Genomic DNA, 15,819 nt, shown 5'->3' with positions numbered 1-15,819 from the left:
CCTCAAATGTCTAAATTCACAAATTCTTAAATTTCCAACTGAATAAATTGAACAACGGAGTTAGTATACTTTTACTGTAATTGCCAATAACCTGTATTTTAAAAATAGTATTTTCGTAAAAATAAATGAGAGCTTCAATAGCGACTGCAAGTACAACACAAATAATTAGTAGTGCTTGAAGGTGTCATTAAAATGTGTTGTACATTGAAGGTAACGAACAATGGCGTGAAAATGTAAGAATGATAATCGCGAATACATAATAGCAGCTGTCAAAGTGCCAAGTGTTATTTCGTCAAATTGATAAATGTGAACTAATGCAGATTGCATTATTTAGAAACTTTATGAAATAACAGAGTATTACATAAATTTTCAAATAATTATGTCAACATCCATTATAGCGCGCTCAATTTAACCCGCGAAGGACTGTCGGGTGTCCACACGTTTGGAGTCGCTAATAATCAAGATTTTGGAAAAACGATAAAATAAAAGACTAAATTATCGTAAATTATTGTACATTATGACACTTATTTTTATTAATAATTCAGTAAATTAAAAGGAAAATATTATATTTTTAAAATAAATAAGAGCTTAGTTTGTTTATGATTAAGTTAGGTTAGGTTTGGATAATAAACAAATATGGCGAGGTCTAAGTTTTTATACTTCCGATTACATTTAAGTATCTCTGGGAAATGTTAAGGGATTGAAGACTTTTGAAATTCAGAAATTTAATGATTTGAGAATTTGGAAGCTTGGAAATGTAATTTGTGGATTTAAGGAATTATGAAGTGGAAAGACAGGGAATTTTCAGATTTAGGAATTTGACGTTTAGACATTTGCAAATTTGAGTATTTGAGAATTTGTGAATGTGGGAATATAGGGAAATATAGGGAATATAGGAGCTTGGAAATGAGGGGATTTGAGAATATGGGAAACTGGAAATGCAGGAATATATTATAGATATATTGATATTTAGATATGTACAAATGTAAACATTTGGATATGTTGATATTTGAACTAGGAAAAAATTTGGAAATTTGTAGATTTGGTAATATTAAAATTTAAAAATTTGGAAATTCTGACGTGTAATAATTTCAGAATATGGGAATTTTAATATAAAGGAATTCGAGAATATGGAGATTTGAAAATGTAAGTACTTGGACATAAGGGGACATATAGGAATATAAGTATATTCCTATTAAGATGTAAGTATATTGTATATAAAAATATAGGTATTTGAATTTGAAGATTTGGCAATGTAAAAATTTAAAGATTTGGAAATTTAAAATTGGGAATTTGAAAATTTAAAGATTTGAAATAATTTGAAGTGTGATTTACAAATTTGGGAACTTGGAGATGTAGAAATTTGAAAATGTAATTATTTGGTAGTGCGACAATTTAGGAATTTGGAGATTTGAAAATATGTTAGTTTGACAATTTGGAAATTTTGAAATACATTAATGTGGAAAAGTAGAAATTTGAAAATATGGAAATTTAGAGATTTAGGAATGTGAGGATTTGAAAATATGGGAATTTAAAAATTTAGGAATGTGAAGATTTGAGAATATAAGCTTGTGAGAATTTATAAATTTGTATACCGTGAAATTATTAAATTTGGAAAATTAGTAAGATAAAAACGTAGTAATTCAAAAAACTAAAAATTAAAAATAGAAAGATTAAAATTGGGAGTTTAGGTGATGGATATTTGCGAATCTCATAATTTGGAAATTCAGGATATAAAAATTTAAGAGATCTGAAATTTTAGATCTTAAAAATTTGTAAAATTTGCAAACTTGGGAATTTCGAGATTTGGAAATTTGAAAACCTAAGAAAATTATGAATTAAGGAATTTCAGAATCTAAGACTTCAAAGAAGGGCTTAAGAATTTAATAATTTAGGAATGTAGGAATCTAGGAATTTAAAAGTATTGAAATTGAAATACAGTAAAGACTGGATAACTGCGACAAACGATGGACTGGATAACTGCAACGTTACTATCCCCACCACTTAGGGGGATCCCCCTTGAATTTTGACACTTGACGAGCGAGCAGCGTATGTAATGTAATCCGAACCGGCGTATCGATGTGACAACACTAATGCAACAGTAAAACTTTTTTATTTTTTGGTTTTGCTAAATATTACTTTTACCAATGTAATTGTGAGATTCTCCTGATCAAAATAAGACCAAACACGACATAATTTGAACAACATTTGTTTATGTAGCAATATTGTTTATTTTTTCGAATGTATGGAGGCGCGATTTTGTATGGAACCAAAAGACTATTACTCGTCAGACTTCTCTAAAAATTTAATTTTAAACAGCCTCACTCGTTCGCTCTCTGTCTTTTCCTACGTTTAGCGGTCGACGCGAGCCAAATGTAAACAAGGAATCGACACCTCGACTCGATAACTGCAACGCTTGTTCCCGATTTTGTTGCAGTTATCAAGTCGAGGTGTCGATTCTTTGTTTACATTTGACTCACGGCGACCGCTAAACGTAGGAAAGGACAGAGAGCGAACGAGAGAGGCTATTTAAAAGTTAAGAATCGGCACCTCGACTCGATAACTGCAACAAAATCGGGAACAAGTGTTGCAGTTATCGAGTCGAGGTGTCGATTCTTTGTTTACATTTGGCTCGCGTCGACCGCTAAATGTAGGAAAGGACAGAGAGCGAACGTGAGAGGCTATTAAAAATTAAATTTTTAGTAAAGTCGGGTGAATAATGGTCTTTTGGTTCCATATAAAATCGCACCTCAATACACTCGAAAAAACAAACAATATTGCTACATAAACAAATGTTGTTCAAATTATGCCGTGTTTGGTCTTATTTTGATCAGGAGAATCTCACAATTACATTGGTAAAAGTAATATTTAGCAAAACCAAAGAATAAAAAAATTTTACTGTTGCATTAGTGTTGTCACATCGATACGTCTCTGCCGATTGTTTTCTTTCCTCGGACCTCTCTCTCTTTCAGTCTCTGTCCTTTTCTACGTTCGGCGCTCGGCTCGAGCCAAATGTAAACACAAAATCGACACCTCGACTCTATAACTGCAACGCTTGGGTCCCGATTTTGTTGCAGTTATCCAGTCTTTACTGTACTTAAAAATCTAATTTTTTGGATATTTTGTTCGTTTTGAAATCCAAATTAACAAATTTACAAATTTGCAAATCTGTAGATTACAAATCGTACAGTTCCCTAATTTGCATAAAATTCTGCTCATTAATTTAGCTAGTCAAAATTGCAGTAGAAAAATAGCGTATGGATGATTCCACGTCGAATCGATCACATTTCGAACCCGCTGTCAGAGATTTTGTGCCACATGAAATATGACGTAGTGTGCGAAATTAAAGCATCGAAGGGTAAATTATAATTTTACCGGATTTCTATAATTACAAAAATCCTTAATAACTATATTTGTAAACGTTGATTGCGAGAAATCAGTGATCAAAAGGCTTGAAAACGTATAACGCTTTTCTAACTGTATTCTGTGAGTTCACTATCTCTGGACGCCCTTTATAAACGATGAAATGACGGCCGTTTTGTTTATCAACCGTTTTGAACGATTCGATCCTTTCATTGAGCATCAATTAGTCATAAAATTATCGAAATTAGTGGCAGCAGCACGGCCGTTTCGAAATTTTCCACTTTGTTGGCCGCATACGTGTGTTTCATGACACATTTCACCGGTTTTACGCGTGGATCGCATAAAATAATTGCTAAATGAATCGCGACCCTGTTTTTCCCGGTGTACTTATTAAGCAAACGTTTCGATTAACACGGTGATTAATTACCAAGGTCACCGGTTGATGATGATATGCATCATATTTACAGTGCTGGCCACGTTGCGACCAGGAAACAAGCGAAATTTTAAACGATCATCGAAAACAATTTAAAGCTCGTATCGAGCGTAATATCTCCGATAACGTGGTTCATTATGCTCCGGTCAGAAGTAGTACGTCAGTAATTAATTGAAAGTGTTAATCGAATGAATTGAAATTCGAAATGTGCTGGACCGTTTAATTGAACCATTCATCGCGAACGATTCACAGCTCGTGAAATATTTTTGAACACATTCCTTTCCCGATTGTAACGTTTACACCTTTTGCTCGGTTATGAACTGTTTTCGATGTATTCTGTTTCGTTTAATTCGAAACAGAATTCAACTGACATATCTTATTTACTAAATACTAAATCTTTGAAAGTAGTGCAATTTCAATTGTTTATTTGATTAATTACTTTTTCTTTGGTCAATAGGTTTATTTTTTTCATTAATTGTTGTTTTATTAAAGTTTTTGGTTAAATGACTTCAACATTTACAAGAAGAAAACTAACATTTGGAGACTTAAATTTTCAGGTCTATAAGTGTCAAAAGCTATAAATTTTTACGTTTTTACTTTACGCATTTGGGGATTTAGGAATTTAGAAATGTAAATATTTGGACATTTACAAATATAGACATTCGGAAATTCAAATATTTGGAGACTTCGAAACATACAAACTTACAAATTTACAAATTTGGAATTTTGAGAATTTGGAATTCTGAGAACTTGGTAATTTTGAGAATTTGGGGATTTTGAGAATTTGGGAATTTTCAGAATTTTGGGAACCTGAAAATTTTGAGAATTTTGAAATTTGACTTAGAAACATAAAACTTTACAAATTTACAAATTTGGAGATTTGGAAATTTGGAAACTTGGAAATTTGGAAATTTGGAAATTTTTAAATCTTGTAACTTCCAAACTTAAAATTTCCCAAAGTTTCATCAAATTTAGAATTTTCAAGAAACCTAAAAATTTGCACTATTAAAAATTTATAAATTTAACTACTTCAAATTTTAGAAACTCAAAAATTCATGTTAATTTTATGCTAATATGTAACTACATAATAATTTTCTAAATGTGAAGAAGGGTTACTATTGATCTAATTTTACTCCTCGCTGTATGTACAAGGAACCAGGTGTCCAGATAAGATTACGTCATTAAACGATCCAACTAAAGAAATCGTACGAGAGATAATGGGACATCGGACAACTAAAAACGCATAATTTCAGATCGTAAATATGAAACCCGAGCTACCACGGTCAGCCACTTACGTTTAATTGGTTCTTATGGCAGCCATCTTAATTGACCATCTGACTATTATCGGATAGAATTACACCGTGTATTTGTACCCCACCTTATGGTTTTAGATAAGTGAACAAATATCTTTTCTTCCGAAGATTATTAAAAGGGATCCTACATAGATTTATCTACTTAGCAAACGAATTAATGTATACATTAAAATCACTGAGATATACTAATCAAGAGTTGGAGATATTCCTATTTCGATTACTTATCGCGGAGAATGCGTAATGAAATTAGGAATGTGCAGAATAACACGGTTTAATGAAGATCTAATCAATGAAAGGTCTAGTTAATAAAGCGTAGGACTCATTAATCAAATGTTTAATTAGTAAAAGATAGGTCCAATTAATAGGTCTAGTTAATAAAATAATGTCTAATTAAAAAAAAAGGCTAGTTAATAAAATAGTGTGTAATTAAAAAATGAGCTAGTTAAATAACGACTAATTAAAAAAAGACCTAATAGTTAATAAAATAATGTTTAATTAAAAAAAGACCTAATTAATAAAATAACGTTTAATTAGTAAAAGGCAGATCTTACTAACAAAAAAAAGGTCAAATTAATAAAAGTATGTGTGTCGTTCAAATTTAATCGTACAATCGAAAAAATTCTGAATAGAAAAGTTCTTTTTCTAATCGAAAACTTACAAACTTTCTTTTCATTTTCTTTTTATATATTGTTAGATTAGATTGTGTTTGAAGCGATAATCGCAAGTGGCTCACACGACCACCAGCGCGTTACTTATCGTGCGATTTAATCGTAATCTTGGATTTAATCAAGAGCCAATCAATATGACATTAATCCGTGATTAATGTTTATACCGTACAGGTTTAACGTTTTATGTTATTCACGTAACGGTAAGATGTTATTTTTGAGGAATTCCTGAGTTGATGAATTGAGAATGAAATGTAGATCCAAATATTCTGTCCACTTTTAAACAAATATTTAACACTAGATTGCCCAAGGAAGTCATTTTGACTGCTTTTTAATTTCAATTAGAAAAACAATTATGTATACATATAATGACACAATTTCTTCGAATTTTGTGACTTTTTGTACAACATATAAATGCGTTTATTAATAATTGTAGTTACCTCCCCCTCCTTCATTTCCGGTATACAGTATTGATTCGTAACAAGCAACAGTTTTGTGATTCGTAACAAGCAAATTTCTATCCCCTCTTCTTTGTTTGAAGTCGGCCGCTGAGTGAGAGATCCGAGAAAGAGTGAGATGTCCGTGAAACCGAAGAAGTCATAAATTTTTACGGACGACCGAACAGTTTAGTGGAAAGAGGACAGAACATATATATTTTTTTCTCACTCTGATGCATAGCGATTCTGTCGTTCATTCATCTGATTCTACATCGATTCGTAATAAGCCACTCGCTCGGGTTTGGGCAGTTGCTTGTTACGAATCTGGTATATTATTCCATTGACGAAATCTTACTACTATTAAAAAGAGAAAGCATGCTATGTTCTGTCCTTGTCTAAAGAATAACATTGCTGCTCGACCGATTACTTTATAGTTTACCGCTACCGTCGTCGCGCTCGGGAACAAAGGCAAGCCGAAAATATACCTGATTCGTAACAAGCAACTCGCCAGACCCGAGCGAGTTGCTTATTACGAATCAATACTGTATATACATATATATGTTATACCTATATAGCCCAAAAGCAGTCATTTTGACTGCTTGGGAAATTTTAAATAATCAAATGACTCTTATTATTGAATTGAGTAAATTTCTTATATGACCAGTTCGGCTCTATATTGAAATAACAGTTTTCATTTATTTTCGATTATCGTCACATGATAAATTGTCGATTTGGGCGTATACTTGATAAGTTGCAGTTGCTCAATAAGCTAAAGTATTATTATTCGAATCTTTATGCAGTGATACTTGTTCTAACAAGTTGTTTATTTTATTTCTTTTGCGCCCTAAATTCATGAAAAAAATGTCGAATAGAAGTGAGTTATTGAAAAAGCTAACGAACATAAGTGAAAAGTGCTCCGATATAGAATCAAATGCACCACATTCTGAAGTATCATCTGAAGATGAAGCGGATTATATTCAAAGTGAAGCATCTGATACTGAAGATTGCGATGAAGAGTCGATCACCAATGATGAAAATGAAAGTGTCATCAATATGCACAGGAAAAAGTGTAGGGTGTTAAGTAATTCAGACTCTGATGAAGAAACTGAAAAAACCTTCCAGGAGACCGAAACAGCTGCCGATGGTACTGTGTGGTCAAAATTTGACGAAGGTGGTATTCCTGAAAGGTTACCATCTACTTGTATTTTGTATTGTTAATATTTACTAATAACTTGTTATATAACTGTAAATAATATAAAAAATATTAAAATATATTTTAAACAAATTTCTTTACACATTAGTTATTCTTTTACAATGCACTCATTTCGACTGCTTTTGGGCAATATAGGTATATAATAAGTTTCCGTCTTTCTAGTGTTAATACAACCTGTATCGACTTTGGAAGTTTCTGAAAATTTAAGTGATCAATTTAATTATTATAACACATTTACCAACATTTTTTTTGGACTTTATATGTGCAACTCTCAGATTTGAAATTAGACCTATGTACATACTACTTACAATAATTTTGGCTATTTTTAGTTCAATTAAAAAGCGTAAACAAATTGAAGATCTCTTTGAATTTATAAAATTGGTAGTATTAAACTAACACATTATACTGAACGACTATGCAAATTTTTTAAACAAAACGTGTAAATAAAAATATCCTCCATTTCATTTACAGAATGGTAAAATATTGTTAAAAAAATCATTGTCAGAAAAGTACAATTGAATATTCTGTATCAATATTCAATTCTGTTGCCAACATCATGTATTCAAAAGTTATGTGTCACAAATTATTTTTCGTTATAGTTTATATAAAAATTTGCTAATGTAAAATTATTAAAGCTACTTTATTTAAAGAACGTTGTTATTATTATAAAGCAAAAGAAATTTGTGTTAGGTGCCACATCAACATCATATTTTTAAGGACTTTCAAAAGGTACATACCACAAATTAATTTCCTGTTACAATTTATGAAAAAATTTGTTAACGTAAAACTACATAATGTTAGTAAAGCTAGTTTACTTTGAGAACGTTGTTTTAATTAAAAACGAAAGAAAGTCAGAATTTTGTTAGGTTAGGTGTCGTATCAATTTCTCATTTTTAATGAAAATAGGTTTGAAATTAAATTCTTATATTCTTGTATTAAAAACTTCTATAAATTATAGTACTAAGCATTCTTTATAATAAACTATAAAATTTAAAATATAACATAAAAATCAATATAACAAACTAGTTTTCGCCATCATCTTTCGTGTCAATATTTTTCTGAATGAATAAAGTTAAACAGAGATATCTACATTTCAAGATACAACCAAATGGTATATCTACATAACAATACATAACAATATCTACATAAAAATACATCTGGAAAAAGATGTATTTTACAGTCATTGATACCATAAAAATCACGTGATGTTTATTTCATCCACTAATAATAAATTATTTTTCATTCATACATAAAAAATTGAACTATCAAAGAATATTATAACTACAATTGAAAATAAATCCTTTCAGTACTATCCAAACTTATAATTGAAAAATTTTTGGAATTGCATACCATAAACAAGATACGAATTATTTCTCAATTGTAATGACGATAATATTTATTTTAGTACAATATGAACTGTGACATACAAATATAAAAATACTTGAGATAAAATTTTTAAAGCGAACGATAAAACTGCAGAAAAATATTATCTGTTAATTATTTTACAACGCGTATTTTTCACAAGATGGATTGATTCTGGCATATTCTGACGCGAAATAAACACTGACAATTATGATAAATATCGTCGAGCGCTCGAAACTTTTGTATGCTAAAAATTAATGGGACTATTTATAATTCGTAGCCGTTTGAAATTTGAGTGGGAAACTTTCGAATTCGCGCAAAATCCGATGGATTACCCGAGACCATTACTGCTAATTTTGAGTAACTGAGTTAATTTTCGGGCGCCTAAAACTTTCGAACACTTCACGTAATTCGAGGAGACTCTGGGTAATGAAATTTTCAAACATTTAATCCGCTTCAGGTATCCTACATTTTCTATCTACCCCATCAAAAATATGCGTACTTCTTCTTCATTTTATCTTCCTTTACGTAAACGCAATAACCCGATAACTTCTCCTGAATTTATAATTATTATAATATAATTCGTATAATCACCGAAACCATTTTTGTATCATGTTACGTGTTATAGTATAAAACAGTATGATAAGAAGCTTCATTATAATATTGTAATATTGCATTATTAATTACACAATTTTCGTTCAAATTAATATTTTTATTCAACGAATGTTAATATTGTTATTTTTATTTATTTAATTGCGCTGTTTACTATTACATATGAGTACAAAAATAGTTTTAATTAACTACAGATGGATAAAGTGGAGAAGTCTTCTATTTATAACATTATGTTAATAAAGTAATTAGTAATAATTAACAAAGTAATGAGCTGTATAATTATTATAACCTGTACATATATATTTTAAAAATTTCATTAAAAGTATTAAACTATTTAGGTTAGGTTGACACAAAGCTAAAAAGTAATATTTGATAATTTCCTAAGAAAATAATCTGTTTATATAAAATCTATTGATCTTTGAAGAAATTAAAAAATATATTTATCGAGTATAATATTAGCTCCGTTTTTGTAAATTGAATTCAATGAGCGTTATTAAAATTTGAACCGTACGCAAGGATTAAGAGTGTCATTAATCGTATTTTCGTAAACATTGGAAAATATTTCCATGAAATCATAAATATGAATTATAAACCCAACAATCAATGTATTTTAGAACAACTTTGTCAGTTAACAGATTACAAAATGTTTGCAAAATATCGGATGAAAGCACGTGAAATTAAAAACAATGAAGGAAAATAATATTATTGATAAAAGATATGTTTCTCACTTACAAGTGTTAAATAATATTTGATGAATTATATATAATTATCATTTAATAATTTGAAAATTAACATTTAACTTTTAATTTCTGTTTCCCTCAAAGAAATGCGAAAAGAAGAAGACAATTTAAAAGTTATATTTAATTAAACGTGTACATTTAATCAGTTAAGAAATCCAATCAGTATTTGACGAAATTTTATTACAACAATATAGATTTTGCTTAGATACACATATCATGATGTAAATCAATCACAAACAAAGCACTAATGCTTGTTAAGAAAATCGGAATTACGAAAGTATCGATCAAACAGAATAAACCTTTAATCACAATGATATATGAAAGTAGCGTAAAAACAACCAGATAATCTAAAAAACTCCGATCATTTATTAATTAATTCTAATATATAATTCTACGATACATGATTAAAGATATGTCAAAAATAATAAGATATGTAGATGGAATAATCAATACCGGGATAAACAATTAAGATTTAATCATTATGATCATTATCACATCCGTCAATAAAATACCTTAACTACCAAGTGACTGATTTATAAATTTTGAAATCACTATATATTTACCTTTCTTATTCTCAAATTATAAGATTTATGAAAAGCTAAGATTTATTTATAAATTCTCATATTGTCAATTTTTCTAATTTTTAAGTTTTCAAATTTAAACTTATGAAATTCTAAAATTTTCAAATCTACAAATACACAAAATCTCATATTCTCAAACTCTTAAATTTTTAATTTATTAAATTATAAAATTATTAAATTCCAAAATTGCAAATATTATAATTTTTTAATTTTTCAATTCTCAAACTCTCAGTTATTCAGATTCCTAGATTTCCCAATTTCGTAATTTTCAAATGCCCAGATCTCCAAATTCCTAAATTCTTCATTTTCTAATTTTCTAATTTCCTAATTTCCTAATTTCCTAATTTTCTAATTTTCTAATTTTCTAATTTTCTAATTTTCTAATTTTCTAATTTTCTAATTTTCTAATTTTCTAATTTTCTAATTTTCTAATTTTTTAATTTTCTAATTTTCTAACTTTCTAACTTTCTAATTTTCTTATTTTCTAATTTTCTAATTTTCTAATTTTCTAACTTTCTAACTTTCTAACTTTCTAATTTTCTTATTTTCTAATTTTCTAATTTTCTAACTTTCTAATTTTCTGACTTTCTAATTTTCTAATTTTCTAATTTTCTAATTTTCTAATTTCAAAATTCCCAAGTTTCCATATTTTCAAATTCCCGATTTTCAAATTACCAGATTTCCAAATTTCAAAATTTCCCCTTTTCCTAATTTTAAATTTCCCGAAGTTCCAAATTTCCTAATTACCAAGCTACCGTTAGCCATCAAGTTGCAAAGATACTAAGTTACTAAAGTACCAAGTTAGAAAATTACCATACTACCACGTTATCAAGTTACTAAGTTACTAAGTTACTAAGTTTATACATTTGAAATTAATATATCCCCAAATTTCAAATTTTCCAGGTATGACAAATAAATAAAAATAATTTCTACATTTACCATCTTTCCTATACATTATAGTATATATTACCTTATACATTATCATACATTATATGTTATTATTATACATTATTATACTGTTTAGGGTCTTCAGGAATCAATTTTTTCTATCTTTGTATAATTTCCATTTTTTAACAAAATCATATAATTTTCATATTTCCACAAAATAGATTATAATTTTCATTCAATAATGAAGAGACCAAATCTCTCTTATTATCGTTTGCAGCAGGTTGGAAGAAATACCTTTTTAAAAAAGCGTACCGAATTTATAAAAAAACCGATCTGCATGTAACACTGTGTTTTAATAACATTGTCTTTGCATGCTTTGATGAAATCATGTTATAATGTCACGTTTCATTCCATTTCCAAGAAACCGAATCTTCCATATTGTTCTTTTCAGCATTTTTTAAAAGCTTTCAACGAAGCGTGTCCAATTTATAAAAAGTTACTTAAAAAACACCTTTTAGGAACAAAAAAACACCAACAACATTATATAACCTAACCTAACCTCTCAATGAACAAAGAACACAAAACATAAATTTCATTCCACAGAATTAAATATCGATAACTAATTACTTCCACCATAAAATTTTCCTTAAAAAATATGCAATTAAAACAGAACAATAAAAATCTCTTATATTTTCGTGAAAATAAATAAAAAATTCTAGGTCCTCATGGACTTCACCGAAGTCCGTAGATGTCGAATATAGCAGTCCGACACTAGACGATTAATAAACCTCGAAGAACGTTCATTAATCATCGGCTATCTCGCAGTCGAGGTTGCTCATGTAAACACAGCTTGGATATTTGGCAAAACGCGGTTAAGTTTGACTGACGAGACGGCATTCTCGGAAAGAAGTCGTTGATAAAGGACGAAAATAAAAGGTCATAGAAGAGATAGGGAAAAGGGCGATGTCCTTAATTCAAATATTGACCGTTCATTTATCAAACGACGATGCCTCGATCCACGCTAATTAGCTTCGCGTTCCTTGTTCCCGGATTTCGTTTCCGCCTTGTTGGCACCCGGCCGACGATGCCTCGAGTTTTGACGCTCCTTTATTTATCGGTCGTCTGATCTTGCTGCGTTTACGTGGCGATAAGCAGAACTCTTTGTCTCGCAAATACATTTGATATTGAGAGAGACAGCTTGATGGATAAAAGGGGAGGATGCGTGAAAATGTTCGAACCGACACCGCCCATTTAACGCCGTTATTAATTAGCGTTCGTCGATGGAGTTTAATTAGGACATGGAAGAATTCTGCTACCAACGAGAATCTTGATGGCACGGAAAATTCTTCAAAACTAAAAGATTTTTAAATTTATTGAACGATTCTGCCTGTATTAATTAATTTGCAGAAAGTTATCCTCGTTAGCGATGATTGCAGTTTTCGATTGTATTTAATCAAATATTTATATAATACAAAAGATGACGGATTAATGTATTCATTTTTGAAGAATATATAATACATTAAGAATCTCTATATAGAGAATATTAATTTAATCGTGTGGAGCATTGTTTCCAAGCTCTAATTTCTATACTTCAAGGTAAAGTACATTTGAAACTTTAGAAAGCACACTTTTAATAATAAAATATTTGTCTCTGCATTTTATGTTTCTAATATAAATTATTAAATACGTTTCTAATAGTTAACCTACACTTCACTTTATATGAGCTAAATTTTTTTTAGGTTAGATTTACTCCAACCCCAAGTTATAACAATGATAAGTATGAACATGTGATTTTGATAAAGGTGCACTTAAATTTTTTGCAAACTTATCTTTATATTATAATCTCACTTTATAATTATAATCTCACAGTGATTATAATTAATAATAATAAATCTAATGTTAATGGTGCCCAAGGCAAAATACAAGAAATACCCAGACAAACTTAATAGCTTTACAAAATGCAATTATCTATCAAACATTTATTAATAAATTATTATTGTTGATATATAATACCCATCGTATACTATTATTATTATTATAAGTTTCTTCTGAACGATCTTCTTTTTAATTTGCGTGGAATAAGGTATTAAACAAGTAATATATTCATATTTTCATATAATTGTGTTTCAAATAATTATTCCAAAGCTATAACTTGTAATATTAAGAATAATTATGGCTCGACATGAAACATGAATTTACTTTTGAATTTTTTAATACGCATACTTTAATTTTTCTTTTACCGCGAAAGAAGATTGAACATTTCAATTTTAAATAGATGTTTAAGAAAATAATTTTTAATTGCTTAATTTTATGAGATAAAATTATTTTATGAGATAAGAAAATTATTTTGCACAATGACTTGCTTCCTGAATATTACTCCTATAAATTAATAAGAATGTTTATAAAATTTGTCTAAAAATTGAAAAAATTATTATTTTAGGAAAAAAAGTTTCTGAAACAAACTGGGATTTTAGGAATCCATTTTTTCTATCTTTGTATCATTTACATGTTCAAAATCATATAATTTTCATATTTCGACAAAATAGATTATAATTTTCATTCAATAATGAAGAAGCCGAATCTCTCTTATTATCGTTTGCAGTAGGTTGAAAGAAATGACTCTTTTTTAAAAAAACGTACCAATTTTATTAAAAAAAATCGGCCTCCGTTTAACACTGTGTTTTAGTAATATTGTCGTTTCATGCTTTGATGAAATCATATAATTCGATTATAACTGAACCGAATCTTTTTTACTATTGTTTGCAATACCAAGATATTACTCTTTTCTCAAAAAGAAGCTATCCATTTTCCTGTATATTCATATAATATATTTTGATAAAATGATGTTATCATTTCCGTATTTCAAAAACGTAATTTCCATATTTCCACGAAACGATACAATTTTCATTGAATAACGAAGCATCCGAATTCGTCGCTCGGGTTGCAAGTTCTGAAAAGTCGAATAAACTCGTAGCCCATCGAAAGTTCAGATCTTTCGAGGTGCCAAATGGCACATTAGGCATCTTTGGCCTAACATCCGAGCGTCGATCGTCCTTACAGTAAACCAATAAACGTCACCTATCCGCCTACAATTCAGATCAACCGCAAAATCGATTATCCGTCTCGCAGACGCGCTTAACAAATATGGCCGACTACGAACCTGCAGGCCCAACCGACGTGCGTCCGTCGTTGCACTCCGTACACGTATCAGGCTACCGTGTGTATTCACTCGCACGCACACACCCACAAACAGAGAGAGAAAGAGACACACAACCAGCGGGCCGTTATTCCGTGGCTCTTGGTCGCACCACGAGAAGGATTCTCGCGAAGACGAACAGAAATACATGAAAAATCGGCGTGAAATCCGCGAGACGAGGCACGATCGACGCCGTAGAAGGTTGATGCGGCTACGACTGGCTGGTGATGCAACATAAATTAAACTGCATAGCTAGCCTGCACACCCCAATCAGCCCCGTGTCCCATGGCCATCGTGCACAGTATTATCGGACAGTTGTGTTTGCGTGGCTGTGCGTGGGTGGGATTCAACACGGCACGCGTACTGAACTCTCTCGGGCTGATGCGTGTGCAAAAATTGGCATTGCGCGAGGGTTACAGTTCGCTTGCCGACCGAGCCCCGCAGTTTCCCAAAAATACAATATCTCTCTTTCTCTATTTGTATCTCTCTCTTTCTAGCTCTCTCTCTCGCCTCTCTGTTTCACGATTATTCGTCACCCCTTTCCGCTCGACCATGGCTAACCTTCAACGATGCACTCTCGCGTCGCGCCAACGTTCACCTGATAACGCGCTCGACCTTTTCTTCCTTTTTGTTTTTCCAACGCTTTTAGTCGTTACGCCGATCGCGCTTTTTTAAATTATGCGCATTTTATGGCACGGTTTGGGTCCACCGGCAGAAACGGTGACGGAAAATCGGCCGACGCCATTGCGTTCACTACGATCGAAGCCGCTTACGTATATACCCGTCGCAAGTATTCAGGTTTGTCCTTAATGGAGTTTAGTCGATTCTTTGGAAATAGTGCGGTTTGGGTTGTAGTGAACGGGGTTTTACAAGAATTGATACTTGGTATCGGTTTTTTATATGGAAGAATTTGGAGAATGCGTGGATTTTGAAACCGTGAGATTTGGAAATTGTGGAAATTGGTTATATTGGGTATGCCAGAATTGTGGAAATTGGAAATATTGGGATGTGGAGTG

General features: G+C 30.7%; 1 long non-coding RNA gene across 1 annotated transcript in view; it reads right to left on the bottom strand.

Moving 5' to 3' along the window:
• The window catches only part of LOC143265242 (uncharacterized), a 242,684-nt gene extending 227,364 nt beyond the window's left edge, over positions 1 to 15,320 (bottom strand). The window contains exon 1 of the long non-coding RNA XR_013039575.1: positions 14,768 to 15,320. This is a non-coding gene — a long non-coding RNA (uncharacterized LOC143265242). The remainder of the gene's footprint in view (positions 1 to 14,767) is intronic.
• Between the last annotated feature and the right edge of the window lie 499 nt (positions 15,321 to 15,819).

The sequence above is a fragment of the Megachile rotundata genome, chromosome 10, assembly GCF_050947335.1.
Source record: "Megachile rotundata isolate GNS110a chromosome 10, iyMegRotu1, whole genome shotgun sequence".
Lineage (NCBI taxonomy): Eukaryota > Metazoa > Arthropoda > Insecta > Hymenoptera > Megachilidae > Megachile > Megachile rotundata.
This window is presented reverse-complemented; position numbering and strand designations above follow the sequence as displayed.